This window comes from Rattus norvegicus, chromosome 18 (genome assembly GCF_036323735.1).
Source record: "Rattus norvegicus strain BN/NHsdMcwi chromosome 18, GRCr8, whole genome shotgun sequence".
NCBI classification, from domain to species: domain Eukaryota; kingdom Metazoa; phylum Chordata; class Mammalia; order Rodentia; family Muridae; genus Rattus; species Rattus norvegicus.
Window position 1 is genome coordinate 2,889,723 of NC_086036.1, and position 22,665 is coordinate 2,912,387.

Here is a 22,665-nt window from a genome sequence, read left to right on the forward strand (position 1 = left end):
TGAACATTTCTTTAGGTGTTTCTCAGCCATTCGGCATTGATTGATTGTTTGAAACAGGATCTCACTATGTAGCCCTGGCTGGCCTCTAACTCTCTGTGTAGACCGGGCTAACCTCAAGTTCACAGAGATCCCCCTGCCTCTGTATTCTACCAAGTGCTGGAATTAAAGGTGTATGCCACCACACACAGCCCACCATTTTAATTTAAGGGTTATTGGTTTAAACAACCCAGTTACATCTAGACATTCAGCCTTTGTCATTTATCATCTATACAAAACATTAAAACAATGTTTCTCTCAATATGGCTTGCTTTAGTGCCACCTTTAAAGTACCCAGCAAAAGAAAGCTTTTCCACACTAGAGCTAGATTCCCCAACAAGGCCTTCTCTTGGTGGTCGGGAGGTCCGCTGCACTCTACACTCACAAGATCTTTAGATCACGTGCACACTTGCGACCCTAGTGACCAAAAAGCTAAGTCCTTTTTATTTTGTAAAGAGGGAAATGAAATAGGAAGCTATGACTATAACTCAAAGAATGAAAACTCTGACTCCTTATCCCACCTTACTTACCTGAGCTCTGATCTTTCGAGTAAGGCATTCCCATGTTAGCATCTATACAATCTGGAATAAGAGAACCAGCTGTTAACACCCAATTTTCCAATTCCCACTACAGGAAGGTAGGTAGAGAAGTGTGTCATTCCCATGATTTGGAGGAAGTCACTAAACAGAACTATTTTTACTTTAACAGCTGCCGGTGAAACAGCAACAGCGACTGCCACATTGGCCCAGAAAGATCTTTTAATGCCCTCCTAATCTCACAATTTACCATCTTTCCCACCCTTTGACGGCCGTGACCTCACTGATGAGGTTCTTCCTGCCCTATGCCAATTTTCTGTTCTGAATGCAAATGATCATCATCTGGAGAACCTTAAGAGCTTACTGATTTGGGAGATTCTGGCATAATTTGAGTGGGTGCAGCCTGGGAACTGCAATGTTTGTATCGCCACAATGACCCAATGGGAGTCAGGAGATGGCCTCTGCTCTGAAGCCGGATGTCAGCCACACTCCTGGCAGATAATGTTCTACCTTGAGCACTGCTCTGCGTCTGCCGTCTGTTACCTTCCTGCCACTTAAGGAGCTGTGTCCCATGATCACCAACAAGCAGGGCTTCTCGTACCTGAGCACCCACCATCAAGATCTAGCTCCCCAAATCTGCCTCTCTTGACTCCCACATCCTGATTAAAATTTATTCCCACTTAAGGTCACCCTGTGTCTCAACCAGACCCACTGAGAAGTCTAGGCACACCAGCCAGTTTGCCTCTCTGTAGCTTCCGTGCTGTGCAGGAAGAGCTGGGCTTTTTTCCTTTCTCTCCTGCTTTGTCTTTCAAGTCCACATCCACCCACTGTACTTTCTATTGCTACTTCAGTAGCCTCCAAAATACCCCTATCTTTTTCCATGATTCCAGCTTACACACCTTGGCTGTGAGTACATTTCTTCTCCCCTACTGGTGGTTCCTCTTAATAGGCAGATCAGGTTACATTGATGAGAGCCTCGGGAGAACTGCAGTGAGTTACTCTTTAGTAGCCCTACACATATACATCTAGCCCACCTATCTGACTCACAGTAGTTACTGCCTAATTTCATGGTGTGTGTGTGCATTTGCATGTGTATAACTGTTTCCCGTTGGTTATGTGAAGACAGAGGCTTTTGTTTGGTTGGTTTTTCAGCTATGAGACCTGAACACAGAACATCATATCAGCAATGTGCCTAACTAGGTCTACTCCTACCTCTGAGGGGTTTTTTTTTTTTCTTTTTTCTTTTCTCTGAGAACTCAGAAGAACACCTGGTTCTGAAATTGACAAATGAATTACTAAACTTCAACCACAATCAAAAAGACATTTCATAAGTCACAAAGTGGGTGAATCCAGTCCCCCAAATTAGGAGTTCCTTGGAGCAAGTCCCTCAAGCCCTCTGTATAGGTAGTCCTGGCCTTCTGGAGGCCAAATGGCATAGAATCCTAGAGAAGTACTCGGCACATCAAGTCATCAGACCACAGCGTACTGACCTCACAGGCTGTCCTCAGGCTGTTCCCTGTCTGCATGCACTTATAAAACATGGAAGTCCTTTCTGCTTCACGAATCGCTGACACTAAATGGACAAGAGCTTCTTCCCAGAGGAAGAGGGCTCAACAGGCAAAGCCTCTTTCTTTTTCAGGCCCTCCCAGCACCCAGGACACAGCAGCTCTCTTTCTTCTCTGAGATTAAGCTGGCCCAGAGCCACAATAAACACCACATCCCCCTTACAGCAAGGAAAGATTAAATATCTGATTAAAATTTTTGGCTGCTAATTTATTGAACTTGGAAGAGGAAAGCCTTTGGAAGTCACATGACTTTCCCTGTCTGTCTGCGGCTGCTGTCCCCTGTAACACAGAGGTCACCACACTGTGGAAAAAAATAAGGAACGGGGGTCTCCATGTGGACTTGGGCAGAAGGACCCAGGAGGCTGAGAGTATGCTCTCAGGTCATGTCAGAGATTCATGTTGGGGAGAGAGGGCAGCACTCTCTCAGGTACAGGGAGAAAAGTTCACACTGGACCATGGCTGTCTCTGTTTTAACCTATTATTGCCTTCTGTTCTTGTCACTTTGGAGATTGTTTAGTTTCATCCCCCGCCCTGCCTATTGTTCTGGTCGCCCAGCAAAATGTCATGGGCAGCCCGAAAATGTACAGGAATTCTTAAAACTGAGTGACTTCAGTGTGTCTTCGCGGCTGTGGAAACCACATCCTGTAGAAGCTCAGGACCAGAGATTCCTCTTCCCCTCCTGGCTAGTCCCTCCCCAGCCTTCATGCCCACCAGTTACCATCCCAGGGCTTTAAACAGGGAGGCCCAGGGAGGGAAGCTGCAAAAGGAAAGGCCGGTCAAAGTGCTTTTCCTCAGAAAAACAGAGGTGTGGGACTCCAGGAGAATGGAAAGTCACCTTCACTGACCTTTGGAAGAAAAAGCCAGTCATTTGTCAAAGCTATCTGCCATGAGAATGTTCCCAGAGAGGAAAAAGTGACAGAAGTCATAAGTGATTTGGTCCAACTGCAAAGTGCATTGAGCATGCTGCCTAGTGATCAACTGGGCTGAACAGAAGGCATCTGGTAATGAAATAATAGCAAAAACATACAAGGTTTAGTGACCAACACTAATGCAGTCAATGAAATGTAGCATCACTACAACCTCCTGGGGTATTTGTCCTGTTTCCTACAGAAGGGAAATTGAGATAATTTTTCACTTGCTTGAGGTCATCCACTGTCAAGGGTGGAGCCAAGGCTCAAGTCCAAGATCCACAGGCTTCCTAGAACCCCACTCTGCTGAAAGTGGGGGTTCCAGTTTCTGTCTTATGTCTTTACTCCATTTATAAATTACCCAGCAATCCTTTTCCATCTAAGTAGTAATGCTCCAGATCATGGAACCCCTAAAACTTTCTTTTCTCACATAAATGACATAGACTATGCCTGTCCACAGAAACTGGGGTGTGTTCCTTCTTCTCTCACAGTCAAGCCCCCACTGGAAAGCGCCTCCACTCATCTTCCATGGCTATGCCTCTGGCTCTCTGGCAACTGTTTGAGAGTAGAGTTGGGATAGCTGTTTCAGTAAAGTATTCAAGTCGCTGAAGTGCCAACTGCCTTCCCAGCTCTATGCAGCTAACTTAAGCACCTCTCTGTGACTCTCATTTGAGTTAGAAGTGAAGACAAGGAAAGATCTTTCCCCATTGGGGCTAGGAGATTTGCGTAGCTATTAGAGAGATTAGCTGTTACAGGTGGTGTAATCCCACATCTATCTGCACCTAGCCTGGGATTCTAGTAACTTCTGGCCACACATAGAAACACTGGTGCTCAGTTCTCCTGAGCTGAGGACTCCTACATACATATAAAAAACTCAACCACCTTCCACGTTCAAGAAAAAGCAAGCTGACCTTGTGTTGGTCTGCATCTTCTCTCAGACCCTGTCTCATTGCAGAACAACTTACCATGTACCCTTCTTTAGACTGGGTTCTGTCCTGGGGTCCATAGTCTCTGCCATGCTTGGTGATTTGTTGTGCACTTCTCTCTGACTTACTTCTGTTCTCCAAACAAACTGATGAATACCAAGACCCTTTTCAAAGACCCATTTAACACCTGCTACTAGGATCCTCCCCAGACCCTAGACACATTGAAGAAGCAGTTTCCTGGAGGGTAGACAGGAAAGGGTTGTCCTGGTTCTGCATCCTGGACTAGTCCCATCTGTCTTGCCCAACAGAGGTCTTGTCTCTATGAAACAGAAGGGTCCTAAGGTAACCAAGTTCGGCAGAACACCGAGACAAGTTCTTTTTCTGGCTTTCTGGACTTTCATCATAGCCTATACCTTCTGGGAAGACAGAAATAATACAGTTGGGACCAGAGTAAGATCATTTTGGCACTACTAATGGAGAGGCCTGGGGAAGAAGTCTCTGAGGTAACTTTCCTGCATAGGAAACAGAAACCCTCATCCTTAAAGGTCTCTCATGAAAACTAGTGCTGTTAGTTTAGTGTCTTTCACATTAACTACACCTGAACCTTCAACATTAACTACATGTTATGCACTCAGCCCTTTCACATTAATTACATGCTCCACACTCAACCCTTCCTCATTAACTACATGTTATGCACTCGACCCTTCTGCATTAACTACATGCTCCACAGATGACCCTTACACATCAACTATATACTCTACACATGAAACCTTTCATATTAATTACATGCTATACACTTCATCTGTTCAGGTTTTGTTTGTTTCTCTCTTTCCTGAAGCAGTCTACCTATTGTCCAGGCTAATCTCCATCCAACTTGTGGGTTCAAGCAACCCTCTTGCCTCAACCTCCAAAGTGGCTGATCTGAGCCATCAGATCTGGCTTTCCTTAAACAACAATGACCACACACACACACACACACACACAGAGAGAGAGAGAGAGAGAGAGAGAGAGAGAGAGAGAGAGAGAGAGACAGAGACAGAGACAGAGACAGAGACAGAGACACAGAAACAGAGTAACACATACAGAAACACACACACATTTATACACACACACACAAACACACACACACACACACACACACACACACACACACACCCCAAACAAACTTATGCAAGAGTATACCGTATACCATTTGGATATAAAAACAAGAAAACAGAAGTTAATATCACAGAACAAAAATTAATTTGAAGAAAAGAAACTTGAAATTCACCAAGTCCTGTAGAAAGGTTATATATGCAATATGAAATTATTTACATGAGGTTGGGGATTTGGCTCAGTGGTAGAGCGCTTGCCTAGCAAGCACAAGGCCCTGGGTTCGGTCCCCAGCTCCAAAAAAAAAAAAGATGGAAAAATAAAAAGAAATTATTTACATTATGAATAATAGAAAATGTTAACTTAACAGAAAATGATAATCATGCTATTTGGTCTAGAGAAAAACCAAAGAGGGAGGTTAGTGCCTATTATGCTCTGTTCTCTAAAGGTCACATTATAGCAAGAGCAGAGGCTTTCTAGAACAAGTCTCGCAGAAAATAATAAATGCATTCTTTCATCTTCTTGTTACTTTCCTCTGTGTGTAAGATTCGAGCTAAATTACTCACTTCCTAGACAAATCCAATTCTGCGCCCATACCCCCACTGCAGACATGACATGCTCTGGTTCACTTGGAGAAGTAGGTGGAGGCCCTCTTCCTTTGGTTCTTCTCAGCCCAGCAGAGTTCTTGAGCCTGTGCCATGGAAGACCAGTGCCAGGGCACACCGAGCTACTCAGTGCTCTGGTGCTTTTCTTGTCTTCAGGCACTTGTAGAGTTGCTCTTATAGAGATCTGTCTTAGTCAGGAACCTCTGAAAAATCTGAGTCATCACCCCTCTCTGCAAACACTACATCTAACCAGAGAATCCCAGCAGGTGGGGCGGGGGCGGGGGCGGGGGCGGGGGCGGAGGCGGGGGCAGGGGACTTACAGAAAAGGGGAAATTCCCTACTGTGACCTTCAAAGTCGGAAACAAAGTTGAGTTGATTCACAAATACCAAGGGGGCGTCTGGTTATTTTCCTTTTGTGGTATTTCCCAGTCTCCAGAACACTTAGGTGACTGGAAGTTTTCTTTTTCAAAAAGAAAAACAGAGCTTTCTGAGCTATTATCATTGGTGGATACAGGTGAATTCTGTCACCTAGTCCCAAAGCAGTGGAAGATGTTTCTCTCCAAAGAAGGAAGCCAGTCTTGACAAAGCTGCCAGGGCACACAGAGGGCTGAAATCATACTACCCCTGCCCATTTCCAGAACAGACTCAGCACAGGACAGGACGAGGCAGAAAAGAAGAAGGGGACTGACCTGTCACAGGTCTTGGTACTTCATCCCAGGAAACTAAAGTGAGCTGTGTGTTTCCTCCAAAAGGATTATAAGTGGGGTAAATAAAACCAGTGTAGCCCTTAAGTGGGCACAGAAGGAGGCAAGAGTTGATGTAGCCATAACATCCTTACACTTCCCCAGAGCTCACGGTGCACACCATACCTCCATGTGCAATGCATGTTAGCCTTTTTTATTATTATTGGACATTTTTTAAATTTACATTTCAGATGTTATCCCCTTTCCCAGTTTCCCATTCATAAACCCCATATTCCATCATCCCAACCATGGCTTCTATGAGGGTGTTCCCCCTCCCCAACCACCCACCCATTCCCACATCCCTGCCCTGACATTCCCCTACACTGGGGAGTCCAGCCTTAGCAGGACCAAGGGCTTCTCCTCACATTGGTGTGCAACAAGGCCATCCTCTCCTACATATGCAGGTGGAGCCATGGGTCAGTCCATGTATAGTCTTTGGGTAGTGGCTTAGTCCCTGGGAGCTCTGGTTGCTTGGTATTGTTGTTCTTACGGGGTTGCAAGCCCCTTCAACTCTTTCAGTGCTTTCTCTAATTCCTCCAATGTTCTCAGTTCAATGGTTTGCTGCTAACATTCACCTCTGTATTTGTCATGCTCTGGCAGAGCCTCTCAGGAGACGGTTATATCAGGCTCCTGTCAGCATGCACTTCTTGGCATCATCAATATTGTCTAGTTTTGGTGGATATATATATGCTGGATGCCCAGGTGGGGCAGCCTCTGAATGGCCATTCCTTCAGTCTCTGCTCCTAACTTTGTCTCTGTATCTCCTCCTATGGATATTTTTGTTTCCCCTTTTAAGAAGGACTGAAGCATCTGCACCTTGGTCGTCCTTCTTCTTGAGCTTCATGTGGTCTGTGGATGGCATCTTGGGTAATTTGAGCTTTTGGGCTAATATCCACTTATCAGTGAGTGCATACCATGTGTATTTTTTTTTTTGTGATTGGGTTACCTCACTTAGGATGATATTTTCTAGTTCTATCCGCTTGCCTATGAATTTTATTAAGTCACTGTTTTTGATAGCTGAGTAGTATTCCATTGCATAGATGTACCACGTTTTCTATATCCATTTTTCTGTTGAAGGACATCTGGATTCCTTCCAGTTTCTGGCTATTATAAATAAGGCTGCTTGGAACATAGTGGAGCACGTGTCATTGTTATATGTTGGGGCATCATTTGAGTATATGACCAGGAGTGGTATAGCTGGGTCCTCAAGTAGTACTATGTTCAATTTTTTGAGGAACCTCCAGACTGATTTCCACAGTGATTGTATCAGCTTACAGTCCAACCAACAATGAAAGAGTGTTCCTCTTTCTCCACATCCTCCCCAGCTTCTGTTGTCACCTGAGTTTTTGTCTTAGCCATTCAGACTGGTGTGAGGTGGAATCTGAGGGTTGTTTTGATTTGCATTTTCCTGATAATTACATATGTAGAGCATTTCTTTAATGCTCATCATCCATTCGATATTCTTCAGCTGAGAATTCTTTGTTTAGCTCTGTACCCCATTTTTAATAGGATTATTTACGCTCTGGAGTCTAACTTCGTGAGTTCTTGGTATATATTGGATATTAGCCCTCTATCAGGTGTAGGATTGGTAAAGATCTTTTCCCAATCTGTTGGTTGCCTTTTTGTCCTAATGACAGCATCCTTTGCCTTACAGAAGCTTTGCAGTTATATGAGGTCCCATTTGTCGATTCTTGATCTTAAAGCATAAGCCATTGGTGTTCTGTGTGTGCATGTGTTCAAGGCTCTTCCCCACTTTTTATTCTATTAGTTCAAATGTATCTGGTTTTACATGGAGGTCCTTGATCCACTTGGACTTGAGCTTTGTACAGGGTGATAAGAATGGGTCAATTTGCATTCTTCTACATGCTGACCTCCGCCATTTGAACCAGCACTGTTGGTTGAAAATGCTGTGTTTTTTCCCACTGGATGGTTTTAGCTTTGTCAATGATCAAGTGACCATAGACGTGTGGGTACTTTTCTGGGACTTCAGTTCTATTCCATTGATCAACCGGCCTGTCTCTGTACCAATACCATACAGTTTTTTATCACTATTGCTCTGTTATACTGCTTGAGGCCAGGGACGGTGATTCCCCCAGACATTCTTTTATTGTTGAGGATAGTTTTCATTATCCTGAGTTTGTTGTTATTCCAAAAGAATTTGCAAATTGCTCTTTCTATCTTTATGAAGAATTGAGTTGGAATTTTGATGGGAATTGCATTGCATTTGTAGATTGCTTTTGGCAAAAAATGGCCATTTTTACTATATTAATCCTGCCAATCCATAAGCACAGTATATCTTTCCATTTTCTGAGATCTTCAATTTCTTTCTTCAGAGACTTGAAGTTCTTGTAATACAGATCATTCACTTGCTTAGTTAGAGTCACACTGAGATATTTCATGTTATTCCCGACTATTGTGAAGTGTGTCATTTCCCTAATTGCTTTCTCGGCCTGTTTATCCTTTGAGTAGAGGAAGGCCACTGATTTGTTTGAGTTAATTTTATACCCAGACACTTTTCTGAAGTTGTTTGTCAGGCTTAATAGTTGTCTGGTGGAATTTATGGGATCACTTAATATACTATCATATCTTCTGCAAATAATAATATTTTGACTTCTTCCTTTCCAATTTGTATCCCTTTGACTTCCTTTTGTTGTCTGATTGCTCTGGCTAGGATTTCAAGTACTATAAGTAGGGAGAGAGTGGGCAGCCTTGTCTAGTCCCTGATTTTAGTGGGATTGCTTCAAATTTCTCTCCATTAATTTGATGTTGGCTACTGGTTTGCTGTATATTGCTTTTACTATGTTTAGGTATGGGCCTTGAATTTATGATCTTTCCAAGACTTTTAATATGAAGGGGTGTTGAATTTTGTCATGTGCTTTCTCAGCATCTAATGAAATGATCATGTGGTTTTTTTCCTTTGAGTTTGTTTATATAGTGAATTACATTGATGAATTTCTGTATATCGAACTATCTCTGCATCCTTGGAATGAAGCCTACTTGATCATAATGGATGATCGTTTTGATGTGTTCTTGGATTCAGTTTGTGAACATTTTATTGAGTATTTTTGCATCTATATTCATAAGGGAAATTGGTCTGAAGTTCTATTTCTTTTTTAGGTCTCTGTGTGGTTTAGGTATAATTGTAATGATGGCTTCATAGAAGAAATTGGGTAGTGTTCCTTCTGTTTCTATTTTGTGGAATAATTTGGACAGTATTAGTATTAGGTTTTCTATGAAGTCCTGATAGAATTATGCAGTAAATCCATCTGATCCTTTTTTTGGTTGGGAGAATTTTAATAACTGCTTCTATTTCTTTAGGAGTTATGGGACTATTTAGATGTTTTATCTGATCCTGATTTAACTTCGGTACCTGGTATCTGTCTAGAAAATTGTCCATTTCCTCCAGATTTTCCAGTTTTGTTGAATATAGACTTTTGTGGTAGGATCTGATGATTTTTTTTAATTTCCTCAGATTCTATTGTTATGTCTCCCTTTTCATTTATGATTTTGTTAGTTTGGAAACTCTTGTGCCCTCTTGTTAGTCTGGCTAAGAGTTTACCTATCTTTGATTTTCTCAAAGAACCAGCTCCTGGTTTTGTTGATTCTTTGTATAGTTTTTGTTTGTTTGTTTGTTTGTTTGTTTGTTTCTACTTGGTTGATTTCAGCCCTGAGTTTGATTATTTTCTGCCTTCTATTCCTCTTGGCTATATTTGCTTCTTTTTGTTCTAGAGCATTTAGGTGTGCTGTCAAGCTGCTAATGTATGTGGTCTCTCCAGTTTCTTTTCGGAGGCGCTCAGAGTTTTCTTAGCACTGCTTTCATTGTGTCCCATAAGTTTGGGTATGTTGTGCCTTCATTTTCCTTAAATACTAAAAAGTCTTTCATTTCTTTATTTCTTCCTTGACCAAAGTATCATTGAATAGAACATTTTTTAAGTTCCATGTGTATGTGAGCTTTCTGTCATTTTTGTTGTTATTGAAGACCAGCTTTATTCTATGGTTATCTGATAGGATGCATAGAATTATTTCAGTCTTCTTCTATTTGCTGAGGCCTATTTTGTGACTGATTATATGGTGAATTTTGGAGAAGGTACCATAAGATGCTGAGAAGAAGGTATATTCTTTTGTTTTAGGATGAAATGTTCTATAAATATCTTTTAAATCCATTTGGTTCATAACTTCTGTTAGTTTCTCTATGTCTCTGTTTTGTTTTTGTTTCCATGATCTGTCCATTGATGAGAACGGGGTGTTGAAATCTCCTACTACTATTGTGTGAAGTTCAATGTGTGCTTTGAGCTTTAGTAAGGTTTCTTTTATGAATGTAGGTGCCCTTGCATTTGGAGCATAGATATTCAGGATTGAGAGTTCATCTTGGTGCATTTTTCCTTTGATGAATATGAAGTGTCCTTCCTTATCTTTTTTGATAACTTTTAGTTGAAAGCCGATTTTATTTGATATTCAAATGGCTGCTCCAGCTTGTTTCTTGGGACCTTTTGCTTGGAAAATTTATTTTCCAGCCCTTTATTCTGAGATAATGTCTGTCTTTGTCACTGTGATGTGTTTCCTGTATGCAGCAAAATGCTGGGTCCTCTTTCCATATCCAGTCTGTTAGTCTAAGTCTTTTTATTGGGGAATTGAGTTCATTGATGTTGAGAGACATTAAGGAGTAGTGATTGTTGTTTCCTGTTATTTTTGTTGTTAGAGGTGAAATTATGTTTGTGTGGCTCTCTTCTTTTGGGTTTGTTACAAGAGGGTTACTTTCCTTCTTTTTTTCTAGGGTGTAGTTTTCCTCCTTGTGTTGGAGTTTTCCATCTATTATCCTTCATATGGCTGGATTTGTGGAACAATATGGTGTAAATTTGGTTTTGTCATGGGATATCTTGGTTTCTCCATCTATGCTAATTGAGAGTTTTGCTGGATACAGTAGCCTAGGCTGGCATTTGTGTTCTCTTAGGGTCTGTATGACATCTGTCCAGCATCTTCTGACTTTCATAGTCTCTGGTGAGAAGTCTGGTATAATTCTGATAGGTCTGCCTTTATATGTTACTTTGCCTTTTTCCCTTACTGCTTTTAAAATTCTTTCTGTGTTTTGTGTATTTTGTGTTTTGACTATTATGTGACTTTTCTGGTACAATGTCTTTGTAGTTCTGTATGTTTATAGGCATCTCTTTCTTTAGGTTAGGGAAGTTTCCTTCTATAATTTTGTTGAATATATTTACTGGCCCTTTAAGTTGGGAGTCTTCACTCTCTTCTATACCTATTATCCTTAGGTTTGATCTTCTCATTGTGTCCTGGATTTCCTGGATGTTTTGGGTTAGGACTTTTTTGTGTTTTGCATTTTCTTTGACTATTAGGTCAGTGTTTTCTATGGATTTTCTGCCCCTGAGATTCTCTCTTCTATATCTTGTATTCTGTTGGTGATGTTTGTGTCTATGATTCCTGATCTCTTTTCTAGGTTTTCTATCTCCAGGGGTTGTGATATCTCCCTTTGTGATTCGTTTATTGTTTCTATTTCCATTTTTAAATTCTGAATGGTTTTATTCAATTCCTTCACCTGTGTGGTTGTGTTTTCCTGTAATTTTTTAAAGGAATTTTTGTGTTTCTCTTTAAGGACTTCTGCTTGTTTACCTGTGTTGTCCTGTATTTCTTTAAGGGAGTTATTTATGTCCTTCCTAAAGTCCTCTATCATCATCATGAGATGTGATTTTAAATCCAAATCTTGCTTTTCTGGTGTGTTCGGGTATCCAGTATTTGCTTCGATGGGAATACTTTGTTGGGAGAACTGGGCTCCCACCCAATGATGCCAGGTAGTCTTGGTTTCTGTTGTTTAGGTTTGTATAGTTGACTCTCACCATCATGTTGTCTCTGATCTTAGCTGGTCTTACTGTCTCTGACAGTGGCTTGACCTTCCTGTCAGCCTGTGAGTCAGCACTCTTGTAGACCTGTTTTCTCCCAATGGGATCTGAGTACAGAGAACTGTGGGACCAGGTCAGCTCCAGGCATATGCAGAAGCCGAAAAGGGTCCTGTCCCAGACTGCTCCTGGATTTGCGTGTCCTGAGGGCTCCAGGTGGGCCGCTCAGAGCAGAAGAGTTGGTCTTACCTCTGCTCTCAGGTGTGTCAGTGTTCCTAGTGACTAGCTTTCAGCTCTGGGTGCAGGCAGAGACTGGAAGGATCCTCTCCCTGACTGCTCCTAGGTTCCTGTGTCCAGAGGGCTCTAGGTGAGTTCCCCTTGGACCCAGAATGTGAGCAGAAGTAGTGGTCTCCCCTGAGCTCTCAGGATTGTCCACACTTCTGAGAGTCCAGCTCTCTCCCCCACGGGATTTGGGTACAGAGAACTGTGGGACTGGGTCAGCTCCAGGCACAGGCAGAAACCAGAAGGGTCCTGTTCCAAACGGCTCTTGAGCTTGTGTGTCCTGAGGGTTCTGGCGGGTTGCTCAGAGCAGAAGGGTTGGTCTTACCTCTGCTCTCAGGTGTGTCAGCACTCCTGACTTTCTGCATGTTAGCTGTTTTATAATAGTTATTTACTGAGGGGAGGGGATACATGCATCCTGTGAAGTGCCTGTGTGTAATCAGAGAACACATTTGTAGAGGTAGTTCTTTCCTTCCAACAGTGGGTCCCAAGAATCAAACCTGGATCTTCAGGCTTGGCAGAAAGGACCTTTACCCCTTGAGCCATCTAACCTGTCAGCCCATATTTTGCACTTTGATTGAATCCTTACTACAATCCAGATGACTATTATTAACATTTACCCTCTTTCTCACAGCTTTGGATCTGAAAGTTACTAACATTGATAGTTCTACTAAAAATAATTCAGAATTGGTCTCTCCCACAAGGAGAGAATTTCAAGATACACACTTCGGGTTAAGAGAAACCCTCATTATCTCATCTTTCTATAATACCCAAACAATCTCCAGAGACAATTTTCTTTATGTATTTTGATTCAAATGCCCTATAAAAATAAACTTAAGTATTAGGGAACATCACAGAAGAGGGAGTGGAATGATATTAAGAACCAAGGCATTGCCAGTGAGATGGTGTCTTCTAGATATAATAGGGAAACTGCAGCTGTTGAAATCTCAACATGGCCCTAAACAACATCTGAACAATGACAGTACAAGTTGACATGCCAGCACAAAAGAGGATCGTCCCATAGAGTTTCACCTCTACATGAAGAAGTACAAGTAATTAATGACCAGTTTGGAGTGTCAGCCCTTCCTGGGGATAAGCTCTCTAAGTGGTTACCTAATGCCCAGTGACCAGCCCTAAGATACATACATACAAGCAACACTAGATAGACTTAGCCATTTATGTTTATATATATTTAAGTTTGTGTATACATAATAACCATAGTAATTAAACAAAATACCATGAATTTGGGAGGAATTGAGTGGGGAATGACACAGGAGGGCTTAGAAGGTAAAGACGGAGGGAAATGACGTAAATACAGTACTCAGACATGAAATTCTCAAAACTTAATTAAAAATAAACTTAAAGGATAAACAATAAGACGCTCAGATACTTTTTTCTCCTGTTCTGCCTCTATTGGGATTGAGAACCAGTTCAAAGCTGACTAGTAAGATTTGAATAACAGCTCCACACATTTGAAAGTTCACCTCCACACCATGAAGCTGAAAAACAAGCTCTCTGCAAGAAAAAGGGCTTTCTTATAGGCATCCACTAATGATTCCTCTGGTTTAGGGGCAAAGTTTTATTTAATTTTTAGATGTTTTATTTGGTAAAGTATATCAGTTTGCAATGTATTTAAAGATAATTTTTGAGCATAGGTATACTTAGCATAAATATGAGGTAAATAAAGGTTTTTTAACATAGAATTCTGAAATGATTGGGGGAGGGAACCAGTTATGTACTAACTCACATGATTCCGTGATGTAACTCTCCCCGCCCTTATTTTCTTATTGTTTGAACTTGTTTTTTTATTAGATATTTTTATTTACATTTCAAATGTTATTCCCTTTCCCAGACATAAGCCCCCTATCCCATACTTCTCCCCAAAAAGGCGCACGCGTGCACGCACGTGCACGTGCGCGCGCACACACACACACACTCACACACACACATACACATAAATAAATGTAACTAAAAATATTTTTAAAAGTTAAAATAAATTAGCCTAGCTCCATTGAACTGTTAAATTAGTTGTTGCTAAGTGTTGTTTTTGGGTTCTAGCTGAGAGCAAAAGCACTGGGAAGATTTCACTGAAAACTCAGAACAACAGTACTGAAGCACTCATTAAGAACAGATGAGAAATTGTAAAATGTTTATTAAAATATCACAAATGGAGCTGAAGAGGTTTGCAACTCCATAGGAAGGACAACAATGTCAACCAACCAGACACACACACACACACACACACACACACACACACACCCAGCTCCCATGGACTAAACCACTAACCACAGAGTACACATGGAGGGACTCATAGCTTCAGTTGCATATGTAGCAGAGGATGGCCTTATTGGGTATCACTGGGAGAGGAGTCCTTTGGTCCTGTGGAGGCCTGATGACCCAGGGCAGGGCAATGCTAGGGTGCTGAGGCAGGAGTGGGTGGGCAGGTGGGGAGAGCACCCTCATAGAAGCAGGGGAGTGAGGAGAGGTGAGGATTTGCAGAGGGAAAACTGGGAAGGGGGATAACATTTGAAATGCCAATAAATAAAATAACTAATAAAAAGAAAAAATTAAATAATGCTCCATGTCTTTTCCAGCTCAGTTGTGAGCCCAGGGCCAAGTCCGCTGGAGCTTTCCTGCAACTCAGTGCAGCAGGACAAAGAACTGTTGGCAAAGCTTTGGCTTCCTTCTGAAATTCAAGCTTTCCAGGTTGTTTGTTTACTTGTGTTTGGGTGAATTCTTTTTCCAAAGTCACTTTTACTAACTTTATCACATTCTTCACAAAACTGGGCCTTTCCAGGTGATCCACCCAGAAGACACTCAGCTCACTCGCTGTCTGTTTCTCTGCTATGGATGTGCCTGGAAGATTCTCATGATCTCCTGTCTGCAAGGCGCAATCCGGTGGAGGCTTAACTTGGGACAGGGGACTGGGAACTCTGCGCTCACCAGAGGGCTCAGTCCTTGGCTTTCATGCAGTTTGAAACACCCTCAATAGTTGGAGCCTACTAGCTACTGGAATAGGTGCCTAAACTTTGCTGGAGTCAGTCTTAGCCTGTGGTGTGCCAGAGGAAGCATGTTGTTGTTGTTGTTGTTTGTTTATTTGTTTATCACTCTCCCCTTTTCAGTGATCTGCAATTAAAAAGTCATGTTCTGGATACAAGAGTTCCCTTACTAGTCAAAGGGTCCTCCTCACATGTGCCCTGTGCTGGGATCCAAACCCAAGGCATCAGAGTAGAAGGAAACTGGGAAGACTTCATCTGGTGAGCTTGCAGGTGGGGTTCCAAGCTAAGGTGAGAGATAGAAGACAAGTTATGGTGGGAGACACAGCAATGTATTTAATGGAGTCATGTTTGGATTCTGGGCAGTTCTTCTGTAATAACAATGACTGGTTTAGTTCATTTCAAGCTATTCATATCCTTAAAATGTTTTAATCTTTAAGAGGATGAACAAAAAGAGACATATAAAACAATACAGCTCCTGGTAATACTTTCTGGTGTGCCATAGAAGCAGGTCTTGGCAAAAGGCATCAACGTCATCTTATGAAGAAAAGAGCAGATCTCTGCGTCTGTGCTGCTTGGTGCACTGTGTATAGCAAGTGGGAAATGTTAAACTCAAAGGTAGAGGACAAATCAGACAAAGGGTTACGTTCCTGAAGAAACCAAGCAGCTTGGGAGCTAAGCGAGATCACTGGCAGACAGCCCGTTACCTCTGAGAAAATGTGAAATATGCACAGTGCAGACAGAGGCGATGCTCTGTAAACAGGCTGGAGAACTCTCCTGCCCTGGAGAGAGGGGGTTCATGTTTACCTTTCAGAGGCGCTGGGTCCACCCCACCTCATACTGAATAAAGGGAATGCCTCTGACATCTTAAAACCGTGAGTGCATACCACATACCACAATGCTGGACTCCAGCCCACAGTGGGCATGGCAGTCCTTGTAAAGTACATAGACTAACACTTAAATGCCCAGGGGTATGTGTAGCATCCTCCAGGGACTTCCAAAAGCTTTCTTTTGGGATGAGTTGGATAAGAGATCAAGCTGTCATTAAAATCATGCTCAATCTTAACCTTCATGTCAAAACCAAAACATGGGGAGAGCTTTACCCACCCCTATCCTGCTCCCCAACTCTATATAACCTCAGTGGCTATTGGTGCCTAAGGCAGTTCAGTGTTTGTGTTTGAGACTAGGTGATCTTCAGTAGTATATGTTGCAGAGGAGGGGGAATTAAAAGCAAGAAAAAGAACAAATTAACTTAAGAGTAAAAAGTGAATTATGATTTGGTTGAGGCAACAGAAGTTTGGTCTTGTGGGATGCTCCTCTTGTAAGGAATAAGACAATGTAAAACATGAAAAGAAATTACTTTATCCTTTAAAGCCCTTCTGTAGATCTGTTCCTAGTTCTACGACTGACTTTTTTCTCCAAGTTTTCAAGGTCTGCCCATGGTCTGCCCACATCACTTACTTGTGTCTGATGCTCTCTTCTTTCCCAGGAGTTTGTCCCAGCACCCAGCTCACCAAGGAGGGCAGTGAAGGAGTGTGCTTCACCTTTCCATTTCCATTGGTGATTGCTTGACCAGAGCCCCTTCACCTTTGGCAACTTTTACCTTCTTGAACTCTGCTATGTTGCAGCCAAAGGCTGATGGCTTCTGGCAATTTAACACCTGCTGAAAGAAGTAGGAGATTAAGTAAAAAAAAAGTTTAATTATTTTCGCTCTTTTCTCTCTGGTGCAAGGGCCCCACACTGGCCAGGCAAGAGTCTCTCTCTCTCTCTCTCTCTCTCTCTCTCTCTCTCTCTCTCACACACACACACACACACACACACACACACACACACACACACTTTGACTGGGCCCGACCACCTGTTTCATCAATTCTATAAGTGTTCATGCATACTTATATACATACACATACACCTGCATACATACATACAGATAGGCATATGCATATATACATTTGGTGGATGGGGTGGATGGGATAGAGCCCCAGCAATCACACTTTATTTCTTCTATCTGGCCTTTTTATACCTTCTTAGACAAAAGTTCTTTATAAAATTACCTCATAGATGGAACGTTACACAAAAGGGAATTACAGAGGATGTTGAGAGTAAGTTCAAAGCAGTGCTTCATTCTATAAGCTCATTATAAGTTCAAAGCAACAGTCTCATGTGGGCTTGCTTTAGCATAGTGCATACCTGTGGCATACCTTGGACCTGACCTAGAATGAGTGTTTCCTCTTGATCACAAATCTGTCCCAAGCCCATTTCTCTTCTAGTGTAATTATGGAAGCTCATTGTATTCCTTATTATGCAGCCTTTACTTACTATTCTATGAGCAGGAGGTACATTCTGCTCCTGGTTCTTTATTACATCTTTCTGTCAAAACAACTAAAACCATCTCCTTAAACTTTTCTCTTAAAATTATTTGAATCAAATCAGGAATGCTACAATTAATTCATCTAGCATTAATTCATAAAAGTACATCTTCATGCTCCTTTGCAGGAAGTTTGTTCAATAGGGTGGGCAGATACCCAGGAATCATTGGGCTGTGTCATAGTGTCAGGAAAGGCATATCATCAATGAGAAGCAGTCCTGTGATGAAGTCTCTGAGGACCGGGCATCTCAGAGCTTACCCACCACAGTCATCATCTCCAGGATTCACTTGCTTGCCATAGCCTTTCCTAGATGGTTTCTGACACTTCTTCAGTCTTGGAAAACAGGAGTTGCTGGCTTGTTTCCCTTTTTCCTTCAGTACCAGGTCCAGGCCCCACCACAGAGCAGTTGCCGAGTGAATATTTTCTGCTTTAAAATAGGTTCTTAAAAAGGAAATCCCCAGTAATGAGGGATATGGAGCTTGAACTGGACATCTCCTATAACCAGGAAGACTTCCAGTGGAGAGATTGGGACACCGACCCAGACACAAAGCCTTAGACCTACAAATTGTCCTGCCTACAAGATGTGCTGGGTTAAAGGTAGTACAGAAATCCTGACAGTGGCCAATCATGAGAATCGTCCAGTTTGAGACCCGTGATAGGTGAGGGGGCCCAAAGCTGCCACTGCCTGAAAGATCAGAAACCACAGAGGCCAGATGACCAGAGACTTAGGATAAAACCAAACACACTTGGGGAAAAGGTAAGTAAATGATTCCTAATGATGTTTTGCTGCTCTCATAGACAGGAGCCTGACATAACCACTGACAGAGAGGCTCCCTCCAGCAACTGATGGAAACAGATGCAGAAACCCACGGACAAACATTAGGCAGAGTGCAGTGAATCCCGTAGAAGAAGGGGAGGAAGGACTGTCAGAGCCAGAAGGCTCAAGGGCACCACAAGAAAACCCACTCGAAAGTCAAGATCTGCAAATGAGACTATATCCAGAGAGAACCCAAGTCATTACCAGAAGGGAAGATAACAAATGTGAATGAAAATGAAGTAGCAGAGACTAAGGTTCTGTCTGTCTGCTTACGTATGACACAGTGTTACCTCCTCACTGACACAAAACCACAACACCAGCCTGCTGTCATGGTCACAGCATACTTCTTCTGAGCCTTTCCACTAAAATAAAGTGTATAAAGTGTATGCCATCAGAGAGAGAGAGAGAGAGAGAGAGAGAGAGAGAGAGAGAGAGAGAGAGATGTTTGTGGATTTGGGGTGCATCAGAAGCCCTGCACACAAGTAATAGCGGTTGAGCAAACACTGAGAAACACTTTAAAGCTCACGGGCTTTGGTGAAGAGGGCAGCTGTGAAACACACTGGCAGTGGTGAGCACCTCAGTAAACTCAGAATAGAGCACTCCTACATGGCATCTGTACAGAAGGGCACATCTACTGACCAGTGTGCATCAGTGAGCCAGTGTTCTCGAGGTAAGGTGCTTTACTGTAAACATAACACAGTAGGGACATGCCCTTTCTGCCACAAAGGATCAAAATCACCAGGTAAGAATCTCAAGCCACCTTTCACTAGTCACATGAAGACACAGTGAAGAACCAAGATGTAGGAAAGATTCCATAGCAGGGAGTCTCCACGCTCACTGTCCCATCATCCATGCCTAGACTACGCCTCACACACAGAAGGAACCACATGTGCACGTAAAAGATGAATTTTGAAAGCAAAGGGGGGAGAAAATAGCAGAAATTCAAGGAATTTCTGTGAGGGAAACACAGGAAACCAATAGATGGCCATGTTTATAATCCACATTAAAGTAATTATTAAGAAGAAATGTTTATTAAAGTTTTAACTTTCTCTTTTTTAAAATTTTATTTTTTATTAGATGTATTTCTTTATTTACATTTCACATGTTATTCCCTTTCCCAGTTTCCTGTCCATAAGCTCCCCATCCTCTCCACCTTCCCCATACGGGTGTCCCCCCCACCCCCATCCACTGCCCTTACAGCCCCCCTCCAAACTTTCTAAGGAGCACAGAAACAAAGAAAATATGCTTATGTGCAAAATAGCAGATTTTCAATTACATATTAAAATGCTTGTAACTGTAACCGGAAGTTCCTAAGAGAGTTAAGCACGCCGTTCCTCTCTGCACATGTGGGAATAATTATTTTTCTTAGTCAACTTATGTATAGACCTATTCAAGGTAAGAAGCTGAGCCAGGGCCACGTCTGCCTCCTCTCTGATCTCTGATTTTATTCCATTTTCTGTTGTTTGTCTTCTAATGTGCTTGTAATAACTTTCCCTCTTGCTAGCACCTACTTGCAAATGTGATGCCTATCTAGGTTTATTCCAGCTAAGTAAACTGAATTCAATAAAACCTGTCCCGGGTTACCCTCCAGGGACTTATTAGCCCACTGGCAGGCTACTGTGGCTACTGTCACACGATGCAGTTCTCTCCTATGGGCTTGAGCTAGGCTGCTTTACTGTGTATGTAAGATAAGAGGCTATCTGCAGTGTGTTCAGTGTTATCTCAGAACACACAGAGACTTTTTTTATTGAAGGTGTTCCGTGAGAACCTCTGCACACATGCAGGTTTTACTGAAACTAACTCGCTGGCCCTGTATGTACGTGTATGTGTGTAGATACATGTACACATGCATACTTTCAGACATACACAAAAGTCCATGCTAAACTGAAGACAAAGATGAGGTACTTCCCACAGTTAGCTGATTTTCTATAATAATCCTTCTTGTGTTAAGACCAGTTTCTAAAGGCAAGCAGAAAAAATTTGTAGGTTCCTGCTTCTCTTTCCTCCCCCTCCCTCCCCCTCCCTCTCTCTCTCTCTCTCCTTGAATCACCAAAAGTTAATTATAGACAAAATTCTAACACGAACTGTTACGGGCACAACTCACCTCTTAGGTAAGACAGCAGAACCCCAAGTACAAGCCAGGGATTTTGTGTGGTTTCATTTTCCCTTTTCTTCCACTTTCCCTAGCACACGTTCTGGGAAACAAGGCAATTTTTTTTTTCCTCTGCATTAAGTACATGTCTCACTGTGAAATCATTCTCTCTTCATTCATCAGACAGCCTAAACTTGACCCACAATCCAAGCTATGTTCTTTCCTCATTGGAATGTAAGGTTTCTTGAGTTATGATCACTAACACAAGACACTTCAATCTAAACATAACTGTGTTATTTCCCTACATAGTTTTGCAAGGTCTTCTGGTCAAGCATCTGAAAACCCCAATCAGGCTGCTGTCCTGCCTGCCTTCTTTTTAAAGGTGCTTTAGTGTGTGGACACTGCTGCCATGACAGCAGAGGGCCAGCATCCCTGCTGACACTCGCAGAATGCATGTGCATGAATAAGAGAAGACGGACTCTCTGAAGTTGTCTTCAAACTGCAGTTTCCAGAGCAGCTGCAGACTCCTTGACGTCTGCTGCCTTCCCTTTCTTATTAGATATCCTCTGCATTAGGTCACGAGCCAGCAAAGCCAGACAGCTGCATCGAGCCCCTCACTCTCCGTCTAGCTGTTATCTGTGCCTACCGGAACTGTGATGCCTGAGTGACAGTCCTGGAATCCAGTCCTTGTGTCAGTGGCCCCACAGATGTGGGCAGTATACTGGGTTAGAAGAAGAGCAAAGCCTTTCTGAAATGTTTGAGGTTATTTTGGATTTCTCTAGAAACTCATTTCATTTGATTTTCAAATCTTTGCTTTACTGCTACTGTCATGCTGCATTCTCCAGCTGGCTATGAGATCTACTGTGATGTCACCCCATGTTACGATGTCACCCTGTGCTGTGACATCACTCTATATAATTCCATCACAGCTTTCCAGTGCCGTTTGCTTTGCTTTCTACAGTTTTCCTAATCATCCTTCCGGAACTTTAACAACTTTATTCACTGTTTCAGGTGCAGCAATTTTATCCTTTTAAAGCTATTTTGCTTGCTTTCTTGTCCAATTTTATTTTCTTATCTTTAGTGCCTCATTCTTTATACTTTCTTTAGTTTTGTTTTGCTAATTTTACAAATAAAAGACCATTGGTTTTTAAGATTTTTCTATTTCCCAATGCAGTCATTTAAGACAGTAATTTCCCTCTATGTGACCTTTGGCTGCAGTCCTTAATATTTTATGCTTCTGGTTCTCATTTAATTCAAAAGTGCTTTACTGTCTTAGGAATCCTCCCTACTGCACTACATTCTCTCACTTCTCTTATGAAATAAGAGTATTGCCTTAATCACTGGAGCCTATTAGAAGAAAGACTTTTCTAGACCCAGGAAGGATATATGAGGATTCTGCCCATCGGAATCTTCCTGCGATAGGAAACCTACAAACATGAGCACAGACTCACCTGTCTCCTTGTAAAATAATAAACAGCACAGTGGCTCTGGCACCTTTTAATAATTTCTCTTGTCTTTTGAAATTATAATTACATCATTCCTATTTCCCTTTCCTCCCTCTAAACTGATCCGTGTACCTCCACTTGCTCTTTCAAATTCATGACCTCTTTTTAAATTAATTGTTCACACACACACACACACACACACACACACACACACCCTGAATGCATGAATACAACATGCTCAGTAAGTACAATGCTGCTCACGTGTACTGGATACCTAATTGCTGTGCTGTTCCCGAGGAAGACCGTTTCTCCCACTCTGTGCACTCCGTAGTTGCCTACCCTTCTCTGTGTAGGACTGAGGCCCCCTGGCTGCCCCTGTAGTCCTTAGTATGTTTATCAGTGTCATC

At 42.2% G+C, this 22,665-nt stretch overlaps 1 long non-coding RNA gene across 1 annotated transcript; it reads right to left on the reverse strand.

Moving 5' to 3' along the window:
* Nucleotides 1-13,650: 13,650 nt before the first annotated feature.
* LOC102555022 (uncharacterized) lies at nt 13,651-21,901 on the reverse strand. The gene is made up of 3 exons (XR_010059754.1): nt 20,826-21,901; nt 16,997-17,198; nt 13,651-16,118 (listed from the first exon to the last, which is right to left on the reverse strand). It is a non-coding gene; the product is annotated as an uncharacterized LOC102555022 (long non-coding RNA).
* Nucleotides 21,902-22,665: the final 764 nt, after the last annotated feature.